This window comes from Felis catus, chromosome A2, assembly GCF_018350175.1.
Source record: "Felis catus isolate Fca126 chromosome A2, F.catus_Fca126_mat1.0, whole genome shotgun sequence".
Taxonomy (NCBI): domain Eukaryota; kingdom Metazoa; phylum Chordata; class Mammalia; order Carnivora; family Felidae; genus Felis; species Felis catus.
In genome coordinates, this window is record NC_058369.1 from 107,057,144 (window position 1) to 107,074,227 (window position 17,084).

Here is a 17,084-nt window from a genome sequence, read left to right on the forward strand (position 1 = left end):
ACTGGCTTTTCAGCATCTTATGATTAGATGTGATGTGTCGGCTAATGACACTGTAAGAAAGTCTCTGACATAAGAGAAAAAGACACCAAATTTAAAAAATTAAAAACACAGAATCAAAACAGAAACCGAGAGGAAATAGTCCCAACACAAGAAATAAGAGGAAACTTACGTTTAAACTTACGTTTAATATCATCAGAAAGACAGGTGTATTTATTACACCTCAAAAATGGGAGCTGAATGCTAATATAAAGGGATAATGACAGAATAAAGAGAAATCTCTCAAAATTAAAAATATGTCAGTGAATACAGAAAGAGTACTTCAAAAAGATATACACCCTGTATGTTAACTGCAGCATTATTTACAATAACCAAGATAGAGAAGAACCTCACTGTCTATCAATACATTGATAGATAGAGGGACAAAGAAGATATGACATATAAACAAACAAGCAGGCAAGCAAACAAACAAGCAAACAAATAAATAAATACAACAGAGTATTACCCAGCCATAGAAAAGAATGAGATCGTGACATTTGTGACGACATGGATGCACCTAGAGGGTATTTACTGAGTGGAATAAGCCAGACTGAGAAAGACCAATACTGTAACATTTCACTTACATGGAGTCTAAAAAATTAAAACAAATGAACAAATAGAAACAGAATCCTAAATGCAGAGAACTGGTTGTTGTCAGAGGAGAGGGGGTGGGGGGTATGGGTGAAATAGGTGACAGGGATTAAGAGGTATCAACTTCCAGTTAAAAAAACAAGTGAGAGAGATGAAAAGCATAGCGCAAGGAATATAGTCAATAATATTGTAATAATGTTGTATGGTGACAGAAGGACACTGCACTTATCATGGTGAGCACAGCATATAGACTTGTGGAATCATTATGGTATTCACCTGAAACTAACACAATATTTCAATATATTGTCAACTATATTTCAATACAAAATATGACAGTGAATATAAATCAAGGATAGGAAGCTAAAAAGAGAAAATCACATAAATTAGAACAAAGAAACAAAGAAGTGAAAAGTAAAGAAAAAATAACTTAGAGGATTAATGCTAAATGATCCACATCCAACTGTTGGATTTTTCAGAAAGAGGTGAGAAAAAAGGGAGTAAATTAGCAAAGAAGCAAGGAAAGAAACTTTTTGAGAAATTATTAATATTTGTGAAGAAATCCATGAAGCATCTTAAGTATACTTTAATATTTTCTATATTATTTTTATACATAAAGAATGTTGTAATAGAGAACGGAAATGTGATGCTATAGAACTTAGAGCAATTTTGATAGTTTGGCAACAGAAATGAAATATATGATGGGGCACCTGGGTGGCTCAATTGGTTGAGTGTCCGACTTCAGCTCAGGTCACGATCTCACAGTTCATGAATTCGAGCCCGGTATTGGGATCTGTACTGACAGCTCAGAGCTTGGAGCCTGCTTCGGGTTCTGTGTCTCCCTCTCTCTGCCCCTCCCCTGCTCATGCTCTGTCTGTCTCTCTCAAAAATAAATAATAAACATTAAAAATAATTTTAGAAATGAGCTCTGAATAATGTAGGAAAGGCTAACTTTGATCCATTCTAATTGAGTCAAATTAGAGATGGAAATACTGCATTCTGTATTCGGTGTCATACTTGTGAAGGGATAGATACTCTAAGGGATGGAGTAATGAAATGGGTAATGGACAATTTACTGGATCAATTATTTACTGCTGGGTAACAAACCACACCAAAACTGTGGTTTCAAACAACAATCATTTCATTTGCTCGTGAGTCTAGAGGTCAGCAACTTGAGCTGGGCTCAGCTGGACAATTCTTCTCTGGTGTAATTCACGCAACTGTTGTCAGCCAAAGGGACACCTCCTTTGTGTGTCTGAGAATGGGTGGTGGTTGACCACTGAGCCATTCTCATCCTCAGGGAAGCAAGCCCAGGCTTCTTCAGCCCACTTCACGTGGGTGTGTCAGATTCCGGAAAGTGAGAAACAGGGCCTCTTGAGGGTTATACTCAAAACTCTTATAACATAACTTCTCTTATATGTTCTTGGTCAGAGCAGGCTGAAAGACAAACCCAGATTTAAAGTAGTGTAGAAACTACATCACCCTCTTGTTGTGACAAGCTGTAGAAGCATGTGCATATAGCGATGGGAACACTCTGTAACCACATTTTTGTAATTTACTGTATTTACCCCAAACCATATCACATGAAGGATGGTTAAAAAATTTACACAGGATTAGCGTGCAGTATAGTAAAGGAACTATAGTAATTATTTTTGGAAATTATAAATATTGTCATGTGGAGGGGATGTTACCTTTCTTTCTCACGGACCCCACAGGTCCAATAAAATATGTGCGAAGAAGTTCCAGCTAACTTCTGCCCAATACAAGGAAGAACTCTTAACAAATTGTGAAACGTTCCATCACGGAAAGCCTTTAGGTATATGTTCAGCACTGTTTGTTTTAGGATGTAGGAGCAGTTTGTGTATAGAAGGACTTTCAGTGTGTCTTCAATACGGGATCCTTATTGTCTTTGAAAAGCATAGGGAATGTAACGGAGAGCTTGGGACTAGAAGCTATGGTTGGAAGTGGCCTGTGAACAAATGACTCCCCTCAGTAGCATACATATACGAACAGGGAGAAGAGCTAAAGAGAAGAGGAACAGACCCTTGGGTGCCAGTGAAACTCCAAGGGGAGGGGGAAAAAGCGATGCCAAAAAAAGGATTATCAAAGAAAGGGAAAACAACAACAGAATCACTGATTTAATGTAATGTGTCAGCTCAGCATTTATCTCTGCATGTAAGATTTTGTGCTCTGTTCAGAATATCTATTTCACCTTATTCCTCCCTGATACATAAATCTTTCCCATCTGAAATTCCTATTTGTGAAGTTATTACTTGGTTTCAGAGTTATTCAGATTCAAATGGCTGCCTCCCCTCAGAGTTGTCCATTTATAATAGCATCCTAACTAGTATATCTTTCCTGGGAGGATAAATTACTACAGCTGTGGGTTTAAAATCTATGGTTACCTTCCAACCTCCTGCATTTTTAACTGAGTTTATATTCGGGCTCTTCAGAGAGAAATATGACTCAACAACCAGGAGAAGGTTGCATTACCTAATCCAATTGTACATTAGTGGCAGGATAAAGACACACTCTAGGCCCAATAAGCAAGGGAGACAATTTCCTGGAGACTCTTGTGTCTCCTACTTCTGTATTTAGCTTTTACCTGGGACTGGCTCCGGTGTGATAATGGTGAATGTTATTGATAGAGAGATATCCACATTTTTATGAATCTCTCCCTACTCACATAGTAACAAGACTTTTGTATTATAAATTTAGTAGATGGAAGACCACAGAAAGAATAAAAACAAACTGTCAATAAAAGATTAATTACAAGAAAGCATTTTCAAATGGAATCATGAAGGTTACAAGTGAATGAGGTCAATCCAAAGCACTGAATTTAGTATAAACAGGAAACGTTATGAACAGCAAAGTCTGAACGGCATTCCTTCCACAGTCAGACTTTGCATCGAGTATCACTTGCTGTGGGCATGCCACTTTACTGAGGCGGGTTAAGCCAGGAGAAGGGAATTGCTGGGGCTCAGGAAGCATCCTTGGCTTAGTCCCATGCATTTCTCCAGCTTTGCTGGAGAGGACAACAGCATGCATGCATGCATGCATGTCTGCCTGCCTAGATTTTCCTATGTGAAAATCCCCTGGCTGTCAGAATTGGCACTTATTTACTTGAGGAATTTCTAGTTATGCAGGTGTATGTCGTCATACAACCATTAGAAACATTGTCCTGTATTCTCCAAACTGGACAATCTGTCTAGAGAATTTACATTCTTCTTTCCAAATTCTCCTAGATTCTTATTATGCCAATCTTTTGTGACAAAATCACCAACCTATGCAGTGCTCTTTTTTTGATGAACTTTTTAAATGAACCTCTAATTTGGATACACACACACACACACACACACACACATATATATATATAATGAAATGTATATTTATATAATGAAATATATATAATGAAATAAATTTTATGTACATATATTTAATTTATATAATGCATTATAAATATATATATATATATAAAGTGATATAGACACATATAGTCACTTGTATTTCCTAATATATGTATAGAAATATAAGTAATTATTTCTCATTTCTTTTTCTACATCTTTAGAAGTTTTGAAAATCAAAATAGTTTTTTATTTTTTTTAAGATTCTTTAAATGGAGTGTCCTTCCTGGTTGCTGTTATCTTCAGTTACTAATAACCAAAATGCTTAGCATTTCATTTATATTCACAAAACAGAAAAAGTATTGGAAATTAAGATGATAATATTTCAATAACTCTAGCCCCTAATGCACATATCTTTTTCAACACTTAAGCCATGATGCAAGTACTTCATAGTCCTCAGAATCAACAAGCACCCCCTCACTTATCTGAGAAGTAAACACTAGTTGTTATTTTTGTTAGTCCATGTTCATATATTTTATTACCAGTGAACAACTTTCCATAATGATAACCAATTCAGGGGCAATACATCAAGTAAGAAGTGAAAATTCCCTAACTCTTCCTCTACCCCCAAGCCTCTGCGACAATCACTGTAACTATTTCATATCTACCAGAACCAACTCCCAACACTCTGGTCTTTTACTCAACCCATTAAGTGGCATCACACCCTGTATTTTGATTTTCATACTCTGTATCACTGACATTGTTTCAGATCAACATAAGTAGTTCTAGCTCATTTTTAATAGTATGCAGAATGTGCCTCTATTTTGTTTAATAATTTCTTTATTAATAGGCTTTCAGGATACTTTTTCTGTTATGTTTTGTTTCCGTTACAATCGATGGTACGCGCACGTGCGTGCTCGCATGCACACACACACACACACACACACACAGGCACAAACTTACACTATTTTGGCCACAGAACATAATTCTGTAAGTAGACTTGTTGTGTAAGAGAAAAATATACCTGCCAAGAAAGACTGTCAGTTTATAATTTGACCAAGAGTTCTTGAGAATATTTTTTCTCCAATAATCCATGTCAAAATATTTTTCAATTTTCTAACTCTGATGGGGCAAAAAAAAGTTCAATTGGTATTTAATTTTTAGTTTGAGTAACCATTGTTACATAACCTTTGCCCATTTTTTAATTTTTTTGTATTGATTTTATATCTATTGATTTGGCAAATTTTGTATCTACATTTATATTTATGTCTTAACAGTAGATCTGTTATATTTCTTGCAAATTTTTCCACCTGCCTAGTTTTTCCATTCATTTTTCTTATGAAAGAGCTCTGTGTGCTATTTCCTAATCACAACCTCTTAACCTGCTTCGACTCCCAAAAGATAATCATTATCTTGATTTTTTTCATTCCTTGTTTTTTATAAAATATAGTTTTACCACATATGTATGTATTCCTAGGCAATAAGGTGCTGAATTTTGCTTGTTTTTGAACTCTATAAATGTGGAATTATATTGTTTGTATTCTTCTGTGTCTTGTTTTCAGTCAATGATGTATTTCTAAAGTTTAATGCACGTTGGTACTTGTAGCTGTAGTTCATTTCTTTTCAGTGATTACTCATGTTTTAAAAAAAGCTAAGTGCTATTTTTAATTAAAATAGATGGTCCATGTATTGGTTGTGTTTTCTATGTTGGCAATCATAACATTTTAAGTAATGACTGTATTATTGCTTACCTCCCAAATGCTATCTCATTTCTTTCTCTTTCTTCTTTAATTGATCTAACTCGGCCCTGTCTTCAATGGTGTTCCAACAACACATCTCCCTCCTACTCTGCCTCCCGTCACTGCCCCCACCCTTGATGTGTAGTATTTGCCAATTTCTATAATGCAAGCAGTTCTACCATGGCTAATTTCAAGCTATCAACACTATTTTGGAGTCAGGAAAAGGTATGCATAATGGGCTGAGTCTGTATGAACAGTCTCCAACAGACTGTCGGAATGTAGCTTCTCTAGTCCAGTTCCTAACTTTTTAGTATCGAATCAGATGATTACCATGTTTTTCAAACATACCTTTCATAGGTGAGTTCTCTTCTATTCCAAGTTCACTAAGAGTTCTTATCATGGTTTTTGAATGTTCCAGCAGCTTTTATTTTTGCACCTAGTGAGAGTGCGACGATTTCTTTTAATTTCTCTTTCATCTATTAATGTGTAAACAAAATCTGAAATTATTTTAGGGCTGATGCTCTTTGATCCCTGGGGTAACCTAACTTCCTAATTATCGATTATTTTATTTGTAGACTTTTGCATTTACTTTCCAAATGTTTTGTTTGGGATATTAAATTGTATATGTATGGTAGTTTTTGTTTGTTTGTTTGTTTATAATTACCTTCTGACACCCAGTCTTAGCATAATTAGTCTTTATTTGGGTGAGTCTACTAATGTTATGAATTATGTGTTTCAGAGATATTTGGTAGAATTTGCCTAAAATCTGGTTGGGACTGGTGTTTCCTTTGTAAGAAAATTTTAATTAATGATTGATTTTTAATTAGTGGTATATAAGTATTCAGGGTTCTGTTTCATGTGTTGGAAGTCAATTTTGCTAAGATTTCTTTTTCTAGGAATTTTCTATTTAATGTATACTTTTAATTAATAAAGTATTTCCTTATGCTTGTTTACTAATTTTATCCTTTATTCTATCCCTGACTATGTACTGTTTCCAAATTGTCTTTTTTTTTTCTTTCATCAATCTTATTGGAGGAATGTACATTTCTTCAGTTTTTTTAAAGATAAACTTGTTGATCTTGGTTCAGCCTCTACTGTACCTATGTTTTTCTTTCAGAAAGTGCTGCTTACATCTTTATTATTTTATCTACATGCTTTAGTTTTTGACTGCTTTTTACTAAATGTATTCCTGGTGGGATATCTCGGTGGCTCAGTCATTAGAGCCACTGAGTCTAAATTTCACTTCAATTCATGATCCCAACTCCTGGGATCGAGCCCCATGTTGGGCTCCATACTGAACATGGAGCTTTCTTAAGATTCTCTCTCTTGCTCTGTCCCTCTCTGCTCCTCTCCCCTGCTCATGCCCTCTCTTTCTCTAATATATATATATTATATAACATATATATATACATATGATATATAATATACATATATAATGTATATATTCATGGTGTACTTTATCATAATTTTTATCATTAAATCTGTCAGTCTTTCATTTTATAATGTTTGAGTTTTATGCCAATCAAAGTAAGGTGTTTCACACACCTATGTTAATACAGTGGTATATATTTTCTTCTAGTACTTATATCACTTCTTTGTTGGTGCCTCTTATGTTTTCAATCTACCTGGAATTCATTTAAAGGTATGTGTTATTTTCCTACAATCTGATAGCTAATTGTTCCAACAAGGTTTAGTAAATGGTTTCAGTTTTAATTTGCTTATTTGAAAATAATGTATTAAATGTTCATCTGTGCCTGGATTTATTTCTGAATTCTACCTTGTTATTTGTCATATTGGAATATGCTATTTTAATTAGAGTAGGTTTATCAATTATTTTAACATTTAATAGTACATATCCCCTCTTATTATCATTGTCATTTTCCTACAATTTCCTTAGCTTTTTCACACACTTGATGAACTTTATTTCCTTTAAGATTTAGTAATATGTATTTGGTATTTGGTGCATGTGTTGCAAAATTTAGATAAGGAAATACAGATTAATCCAAGTAAGCTCCTTTGCTGTAAACCTCACCCTTGCTCCTCGGACTTCTTACTGGGGACACTTCCTCTTGTCAGAGACAATCAACTCAATAATGAAACATATTTTGCCTTTATCCTCATAAAAATAATAGCACAGTCATATCCTTTGCCATTTTTCACTGACACTCTTGGCCATTTGGTCAGGATCAGGTATAAGGAGCTATGCCTAATGAACCTCAAAAACAATGTAGCAAATTTTTTTCAATGTGGCAAATTTTTAACAAAGTCTGTATCACTGAAAATTCAAACATCTGACCAAATGTCATTTTTCAAATGCGATTTCTAGCAACCAAAATCAAAGAAGTAATATTTTATTATGTCATTGGAGGTCAACTTTTCAATTCAAATAACAAATTAAGTCAATTTGTGGATAATATTCTTTAAAAGATGAAATATATCAGCTTTCATGTCATAACACTGTACTGAGAAAATGCTAACTTAAAATATAAATTTCATAAATTTGGGCAAAGTATTTTCTCTATGCTTTAGTTTTCTCATCTTTAACGATTTGAATTAAATAACTAAGATCGATTTCAGTTCTAAATGTCTACTATTTTATTATAGTCTCAAAGCAATTACTTCTCACAAACTCAGAGATAACAATGTATTAGCATGATAATATCATCTATTTTGACTTCCTGGAAGAAGTAAACAATTGGTATTTAAAAAGCTTTGTAATCAAGGATTCTTCCAGTGGCCTCTACAGCAGCCAGCTAGGGGCTGCTTGGCAAAGTATTGCCACTGACAGGCAAATCTCTATACTTCCCTTTTCCATATGTCAGGGTCCAAAATTGCACATTCTCAGGATAAAGTATGTGAATTGGCTTGACTTGACTCTCCAACCACCCCTGGTACAAAAGGCTGAAGGTGACAAGATATATAGAGTACATCTCATTGCTGGAGCACTTCACTGTGAATGGAAGTGCTTCTTTTGACAAGAAGATACTATTGCCATGACCCTGGCTGCTATAGGAAGAGATATTTAGTCATGCAGTAGAAAAGGTACTCTGCCGTATAATTCTGTATACTAGGCATATTGTAGTTTTTGTGTTCTATCAGGTAAGAAAGTACTGGGGCACCATTATTAAGTAAATATTTCAATTACACAAAGGCAATTCAATTGTCAACACTATATTTGCAATGCTTTCCCACATACATATAATTCAAGGCTTTTGAGGTTAGCTCATTCTTGTTTGGGTGTGGAATTACTGCCAAAACATATGTTTGATTCTTTTAAAAGATATTGGAGTCTTATCAAAAATGGAGTAAGCAGTATTGACCTCACTAGGATGTCAAAGAAAATAATTTCTAAGATAAGGCACCCGTGTGTGTTATCATATAGTCCTTTATTTAACGGATATGGCAATAGCTTAAAAATAAAGGCAGGCTAATGATGAATGGTGACTAATGATTTTGTCTTGTGGGTGGGTGGGGGCGGGGAGGGAACTGTGAGTATTAAGGAATTCATTTAGAGGAATTTAGGAATAAAAAAGCTGAAATATGACATTGCAAAATTTATTTGTGCTCTAACTTTTCCTTAACAGTTTTGCTGTATGATTGCTGGGTTGTGAGCTCCCTAAGGACAAGAATCAAATTCTTATCACTTATTATCCCTAGAAATTGTGGCAAATGATTAATGCCTATGTATTCGATAGAAGGAAAATGGCCTTGGGGGGAAAGAGAAATGGAATTACAATACAAAATATACTTAAAATGAGACTAATAAAACCATAATTGCAAAGGTGAACTGGCATAGAACCTGAACAGGAATGTGCACACATAGCAAACGGAACTGAGGAAAATGGAGGTCATAGCCAGGCTGGGCAGGGAAACAGGCACATGCAGCAAGACTCAACCAGCCCTCAGACTTCACCACCCGAGGCAGCTGTCCATCCTTCTCTGGACCCTGTGCCAGCCTGTCACTCTCCTGTGATTCTTTGAAATCATGTGGATTCTGCAAGAGTCCAAGGAATATTTTCCTTTTATGGCTCTGAATCTCTAAATCATCTTTGGTTGATATCTGACATACTTGTTGACAGCCTAAATGGATTTTTTAATAGTGTAGCTTAGATAAATCTTTTTTCTGTTGTAGGAGAGCCAAAAACATTTTTTATGGCTAACTCTAGCTTAATAAGGATCCAGAGTTTTAAAAAAAATGCAACCATTTAATTTTTAATATGGATTTGTTCCTTTGGTAATTAAAAACAAACATTTTGTAAAACTGCCAACATATTAATCAAAATAATATAGGGTTATGAACATCAGGCATTTAAATATGGTTTAAACCTTTCTGAGATGAAATCATGAAACAGGATTAAAACAGACTGAAATAAGCTCTTTTATTGCTTATGCATGTGCATGGTATAGACCAAAGGTCGTATATAAAGTTCACCTAGGGCCATATTAAATTTCAGTAGATTCTAAGATTTACTTGAGGTATACTTTAAATGCATGTGTCACTATACTACCATGTAGCACCAGAAAATAAAATAAGTATGTATCACCTTCATTACGTAGACCTCAAAGTTTTTGCCACTAGCCAAGTTTGATCATTGATGATCCAAATCTTTTCCATTTTTTCATATTAGTAGCAATGCTAAATGCTGCTTTCAAGTCAGGATAACAATGTAACTAGAACTTTTGTGGCCACATAGAGCTAGAAAATGTTTTAGCCAGAGACCAAATAAAAGAATCCCAAAGGAGAAATTTCTTCCTTTTTTTTTTTTTTTTTTGCCTACAAGGTTATGTTACTAGTAAGCAGCCAGACATAAGGATTATCAAGTATAATCACTTCAAGGCCCTTAAAATGTTATACTTTGTGTAGTTCTATGCAGTGTGCTGGCATTTCATTCCCTTCTATTATTTTTATATTGTAGGCAGAGTCCAGAATTTCTTCTGCCATCTTAGATATTATGTCAGTAAAATAAAAATCAAATACTAGTTACCTTATTTTGGTGTGTAATAAATATCTACATGTTAACACTTTAATCTTAAGTTTTAAGGGTCTTACTATTTTACTAGCAACTTTCTAATTTTCCAACACCAAATGCACACACACACACACACACACACACACACACATATGAATGAATGACATCCTGGCTGCCACTTCTTTTGGCTTAATTAGAATCTTGGACTGTTAGAATATTAAGAATGATCAGACTTTGTATGGAACCACCAAAGATCTGGGATACCCAAGCAATATTGAGAAGAACAAAGTTAGAGGCATCACATTTCCTGATTTCAAAGTATATTTGAACATACAGTGATGAAAATTGGATAGTTTTACAAAAACAGACACAAAGATCAATGGAACATAATACAGAATCCAGAATACATCCATGCCTTTAATTTTAGTTATCAACAAAGAAGCCAAGAGTATACAATGGGAAAAGGATTGGCTTTTCAGTAAATGATGCCAAAAAAAACAGCCACTTGCAAAAGAGTAAAAGTGGACCCCCAACTTTACACTATACACAAAAACCAACTCATGGTGTTTGATTAAAGGCTAGAACATAAGACCTAAAACCATAAAATTCTTAGAAGAAAACAGTGGGTAAGCTCCTTGACATTGGTCTTCACAATGATTTTTTGTTTTTGACACAAAGAGCAAAGGTGACCAAAAGGTGGGACTTCATCAAATTGAAAACTTTCTGCACAGCAAAGGAAACAAACCACGAAGACAATGACAAGGAACACTACAGAATGGAAGGAAATATCTGCAAACCACAAATCTGATAAGGAGTTAATACCTAAAATATAGTGAACTCCTACAACTCAATGGCAACAAAACAAACCAAAAGAAAATCCAAACAATCCAATTAAAAATGGGCAAAGGACCTGAACATGTATTTTTCCCAAAAGACATCCAAATAGCCAAGTTACCTGAACATGTGCTCAACCTCACTAATCACCAGGGAAATGTAAATCAAAACCACAATGAGATATTACCTCACACCTGTTAGGCTGTTGTTAAAAAACACCAAGAGAAAACAAATTGCTAGTGAGGATGTGGAAAAAACGGAATACTAGTACACTATTGGAAATGTAAACTTCTGCAGCCATTATGAAAAACAGTAGGGAGTTTCCTCAAGAACTAAAAATAGAACTACCATGTAATCCAGCAATTCCACTTCTGGCTATATATCCAAAAGAAATGAAATCATCATCTTGAAGAATCTCTACACACACACACACAAGAATATTATTAAGACTTAAAAAAAAGACAGAAATCCTGCCATTGTGGACAACATGGATCCAATTGGATGGCTTTATGCTAAGTGGCCAGAGAGAGAAAAATAAGTAGTGCATGGTATCACTTCTTTGTGGGATCTAAAAAGAAAAGAAGAAGAAGATGATGACAAAGAAGTAGTCGCCGTCATCGTCGTTGCCGTCAAACTCATGGAAACACAGAGTAGAATGGTGGTTACCAGGGGTTGGAGACTGGGAGAAATAGGGAGAGACTCATAAAAGGATGCCAACTTTCCATTGTAAGATGAATACGATCTAAGCATCTAATGTATAACATGGTGACTATAGTTACCAACACTGTACTGTGTAAGTGAAATTGGCTAATAAAGTAGAACCTTAAATTTCTCTCAAAGGAAAATATAGGTAAGTATATGAGGTGATGGATGTGTTAACTAACTCGATGGTGGGAATCCTTTCACAATGTGTATGTATGTCAAATCATCACGCTATACACTTTAAATAAAACAACCATTTTATTTGTCAATTTTAAGGCTGAAAAAAAAGGATGAGACATACTTTGACTAGGTCAATCCCATTCTTTCAAAAGGTTGAGCTGAAAATGTGATCCAGTTATTAGCTCTGAATTTCACTGTCCTCAATAAGTAAAGCTTGTTTAATAATGTTAAATGATGACCTTCAGTGAAATGACAGACAAGGTAGTTTAACAAACAGAATTCAAAAGAACAGTCCCTCTGCTCAAAACAGTGTGGCATCATTAATTCTTAGAGAACAGGTTTCAGGCGCTAATAGTTTGTTTGGCCTATATAACATTTAAAAGTTTTAAGTACTTTGAAATAAGGTGAAAGCATATGTGGAGATGGAGTTTGGACTAGAACTTGAACTACTGTATAGATTTGTCTGCTACTTCATGATTGTAGTTTTTTCATGTATTTTTGCAGTACTATGAAGGTGAAGATCACTAGACTCCCATTTTCTTTATATTGATAGAGCCACTGAAAGCCCCAAACTACCACAAAGTCAGGAAATGCAAAGTGTGGTCACTTTCCACAACCTATTATGAAATAAAATTGCTTTGTATTTTTGCGTTATGTGAGGTTTCAGTTATTGATCTGGAGCATACATCATCAACAAGAAAATAAGTGAATGTGGCCCTCTTTCTCCCCTTTATTCTCTATAAAGAAGCAGCTTGGTATAATAGCCAGCCACAAACTTCTCTCTGCCTCCTGAAAGATTAGTGCAGGTGCACTACAAAGAAGCAATAATTTATGTGTTTTTTATTATTGTATATTATTAATGTATAGTTTATTTTCGTGATGGGATTCTAAAATTACTTTTTCAAAAAGGTTTCCTGTAGTTCTGCTTGGGAATTACAAGTATCAACATTGACTGAAATATAATGTGCTGTGTTTTGGCCTTTGAAGTGTAAGGCCATTTTACTGATGCCACTGAACTAAAATGATCTTTAGTTATTCACTGGCCGTAAGATAAGGAGTACATCTTGCCACTTTCACAGTTCTCCAAGTAACAATGTGTAGGCTAAGAGAAGCTAACAGTTAAAATCAGTCTTCTCCACAGCATCAGTTGAATGTGTTCTTTAAACTTTTGATGTTTTCTTAAGAAATAATTTTATCAGCTTTCCCCTAAATTAATCTGTCTCATTTGCAGCTATGAACCAATATAGTAAAGAGACAATTTGAAGATTCTTAAGTTTCTTTAAGGCCCCCAAAAGTCTGAAATGCAAAATACTCAGGACTTAAATGTGTTCTTTTAAAAATTTGTTCTGTTTCACCATCACTCCCCATTTTTTTGTAAAAAAATAAAACAAATACAAAACCTCAAAGTTAAAAACTCAAAACAAATTCTGTAACTCTAATGTCCTTGTTGAGCATATGGAATTTGGAACCAGGTAAACTTAGATTTGAATCTCAGCTTTCTTGTATTACTTCAGACAAAATATTAGCTTTCCTGAAGCTTTAATTTCACTTGTAAAATTTCAAATAATGATTGTGTCAATCTTTTAGGATTCTTGGGAAGATTCTATGATATAGTCAGCTTAGCAGAGCACCAACACACAGGGGATGGTAATTAGCAGGCAAATGCTTGTTGGCCCTTATCAAACTTCGTCTACTCTTATGTGCTGAATGTTCCCCCCAAGTCCTCTGTTGAAGTTCTAACCCCCAGGACCTCAGAATATAAACGTATTTGGAGACAGGGCCTTTATTTAAAGAGGCGACTAAAGTAAATTGAGGACATATGGGTGGCCCCTACTCTAGTATGACTGATGTCTTCACAAGAATTGCGAGATGTGGACAGAGATGCCAGTGAATGGAGAAAAAGAATGAACAGTAAGCTACCCACAAGACAAGTAACAAGACCTCACAAGAAACCAATCCTGATGGCACCTTGACCTTGGATTTCTGGCTTGCAGGCCCACAAGAAAATAAACGTGCGTTGTTTAAGCCTATGGTATTTTGTTATGGTAGTGCTAGAAAACTAGTATGTCTCCCCAGAAAAAAAAAAAAAAAAAAAAAAAAAAAAAAAAACTCTTGTTCTGGAAACAAATCCGATTGCATTGGACAAAAGGGCTGACCTTATCATAAGGCTGGGCCATGATCATAGCACCTTTTAACAGCCATAATCACTTGTCCAGGCCCCAAACAGCGTCACTTAAAGTCCTTCTGTAGGCCTTTTTTTTCTTTTGCTGAAGAAGGGTGGATGGTTCTCTAATTCTTCACTCAAGACTGTGATTCTAGAGCTTCTGGTAACCATAGCTGCTGAGGGAAGGATAGCCTGAGAGGACATAGCAGGAACCCAGAGAGAAGCAAAGGTGAGAGGCAGAGACAGAGAGTCTCAGAGCTGCCCTTTGGTTCAGCAACTCTTTTTAATTTTGTGAGCTTCCCTGCAAAAATTTTTCTTTTTAAGCTGGGTTGCAGTTATCTTTAGCGAAAAAAAAAAAAAAGAAAAAAAAAGTCCTGGCCATTCCTTTGATTTTTGTGATAAAATTGAACATGTGGTTCCATGAGGAAAAATAATCCTTAGATCAAAAGAGTTGATATCTTATGGGCCAAACTGTGTGTCCCCCCACCATATATTTTGAAGTACTAATCTTCAGTACCTCAGAATGTGACCTTATTGCAAATGGGGATTGCAAAGTCTGTTGAGTGAAGATCAGGTTATACTATAGTAGGGTAAGCGCCTAATCTAGTACGATTTGTGGTCTTAAAAGAAGATAGCCATAGGAAGACACAGAGACACACACACATGAGGAGAGGGCCAGGCGAAGATGGAAGGTGAGACTGGAGTGATGCACTGACAACAGAGGAAGTCCCAAGATACCTGGCAAACTATCAGAAGTTGGGAAGAAGCAAGGAAGGATTCCTCTATGTGTTTTAGAGGAAATATGGCCTTGATTCTCCCATTTCAGTGCCCACACCCTTGATTTTAGACTTCTAGCACCGAGAACTATGAGACAACACATTCCCACTGTTTTAAGTCACTCCACCTGTAATAATTTGTTATAGAAACCCTAGGAAATGAATACAGCCTATGAGAAAGAGGTTAAAATCTATGACACTCTCAATCTTTCCTTGAATTCCCAGCTTTTGAGCAATAAGGCCCTCCTTTCATCTTCCCTGATCCTGATTTTCAGTCCTCATTTTTTTTAAAGCATAATGCAATTTGTGTTACTATTTTAACATATATCCTAGATCATGTAGTTGATAAACCCTTCGACGTCGGGAGTATGTCTTTTAGCTCCCCATAACCCAGCACAGTGAATAAATGTATCCACATCCTGCTGTTGTTACTGTCATAATGATCGCCATCACCATCAGTCAACACTGTTAATATAGCTACCATTTACTGATCACCTATTACACTGTCCTGATCCAAGCAAGGCACATTCATCATCCCATTTCATTTTCAAAAGACCTGTGCACATAGATGTTAACTTATTTACAGAAAAGGAAGCTGCTACTGAAAGTGATGAGTAGATTCCCAAAGATTCCATGGGCAGTGGGGGAGGGGAAGTGAGCACATTTCTGTGTCTCCCAAGTGAGAACCCTGATGGTAATGTGACTGTTCCTTTGTGAAGCTTTTCTAATTTTGCAATTGTTATACATTCTAGAATTTCATCTATTCTCTCAGTAACTGAAATACCCTTATATTTCTTTGTGTGGGCTGTGTTATCCTATAATATGATTTTAGTAATCAGATTACCAAGACTACTTTCTCTATCTCAATTAACCTAAGCTCCTGCCTCTCATTGTGATTTAAGGTTAGGTGAAATTAAATTATTTTTTAAATATCATACAGATTGAAAATTCAAAAAAAACCCCACAATTTTTCATGAACTGAATGATATATACATTAACTAATGCTTTTTTTTTTTAAGTATTCAAGTGCAGTGGTGAGAAGGTAAGGGAAAGAGTAGAACAAGGAATTAGATCTGTGACTGCCTGTGAACAATCAATCAAGATAACTCATTACCTTTAGACCAGCCAATAATCACTATGCTCATAATTTCCAGCACAAAGTAAAGGCTCCCTTAAAAACCACTGGGAAATCTTTACTTTTCTTCAGTCCCAATGATGACCTAAACGAACTAAATCTTTGTTTTCTCAGAAAATGCTTCCTTGACCTCCCACGTGAGATCAATGTCCACATTATGTCGTAGTACCATGCCCTATTCTTCTATAGATATTAATTTTTAAAAAGCCTGTGTAATTTTTTGGTCTTTATTAAATTGTTTTCTTCACTATTCTGTAAATGTCATGAGGGAATTACAACTTCAAATTTTTTACTCACAGTGTCCCTGGTGACTAGTTTAGTGTCTGGTATGTAAGTAATACTTAAAAGATTGAAAGAATGGATGAATAAATGACCCTAAGTGCAAAGTGCCTCTCATTTATTTCAACTGTCATTTTATTTGGGCTCTGATTCAAGCACTTGGACAATTCTTCCTAAAAGTACCGTTCCCATGGCATGGTGCCCTGGCCTCTTCTCCTTTCTCTGCACCCACACTCTTCATCTTTCTTCTGGATTCTTGTCTTCCTCCCACCTATTAATTAGTGTGAGCATTTTCTCCTTCCAACATGTCCTATTGGACGATCACCCTCAGTTGTCA

General features: G+C 35.4%; 1 long non-coding RNA gene across 1 annotated transcript in view; it reads right to left on the reverse strand.

The window, feature by feature from the left end:
- Positions 1-1,577: 1,577 nt before the first annotated feature.
- LOC123383893 overlaps positions 1,578-17,084 on the reverse strand; it is a 107,716-nt gene continuing 92,209 nt past the window's right edge. Inside the window, exons 2-3 of the long non-coding RNA XR_006594248.1 lie at positions 6,056-6,143; positions 1,578-2,061 (exon numbers count right to left, since the gene is read on the reverse strand). This is a non-coding gene — a long non-coding RNA (uncharacterized LOC123383893). The remainder of the gene's footprint in view (positions 2,062-6,055; positions 6,144-17,084) is intronic.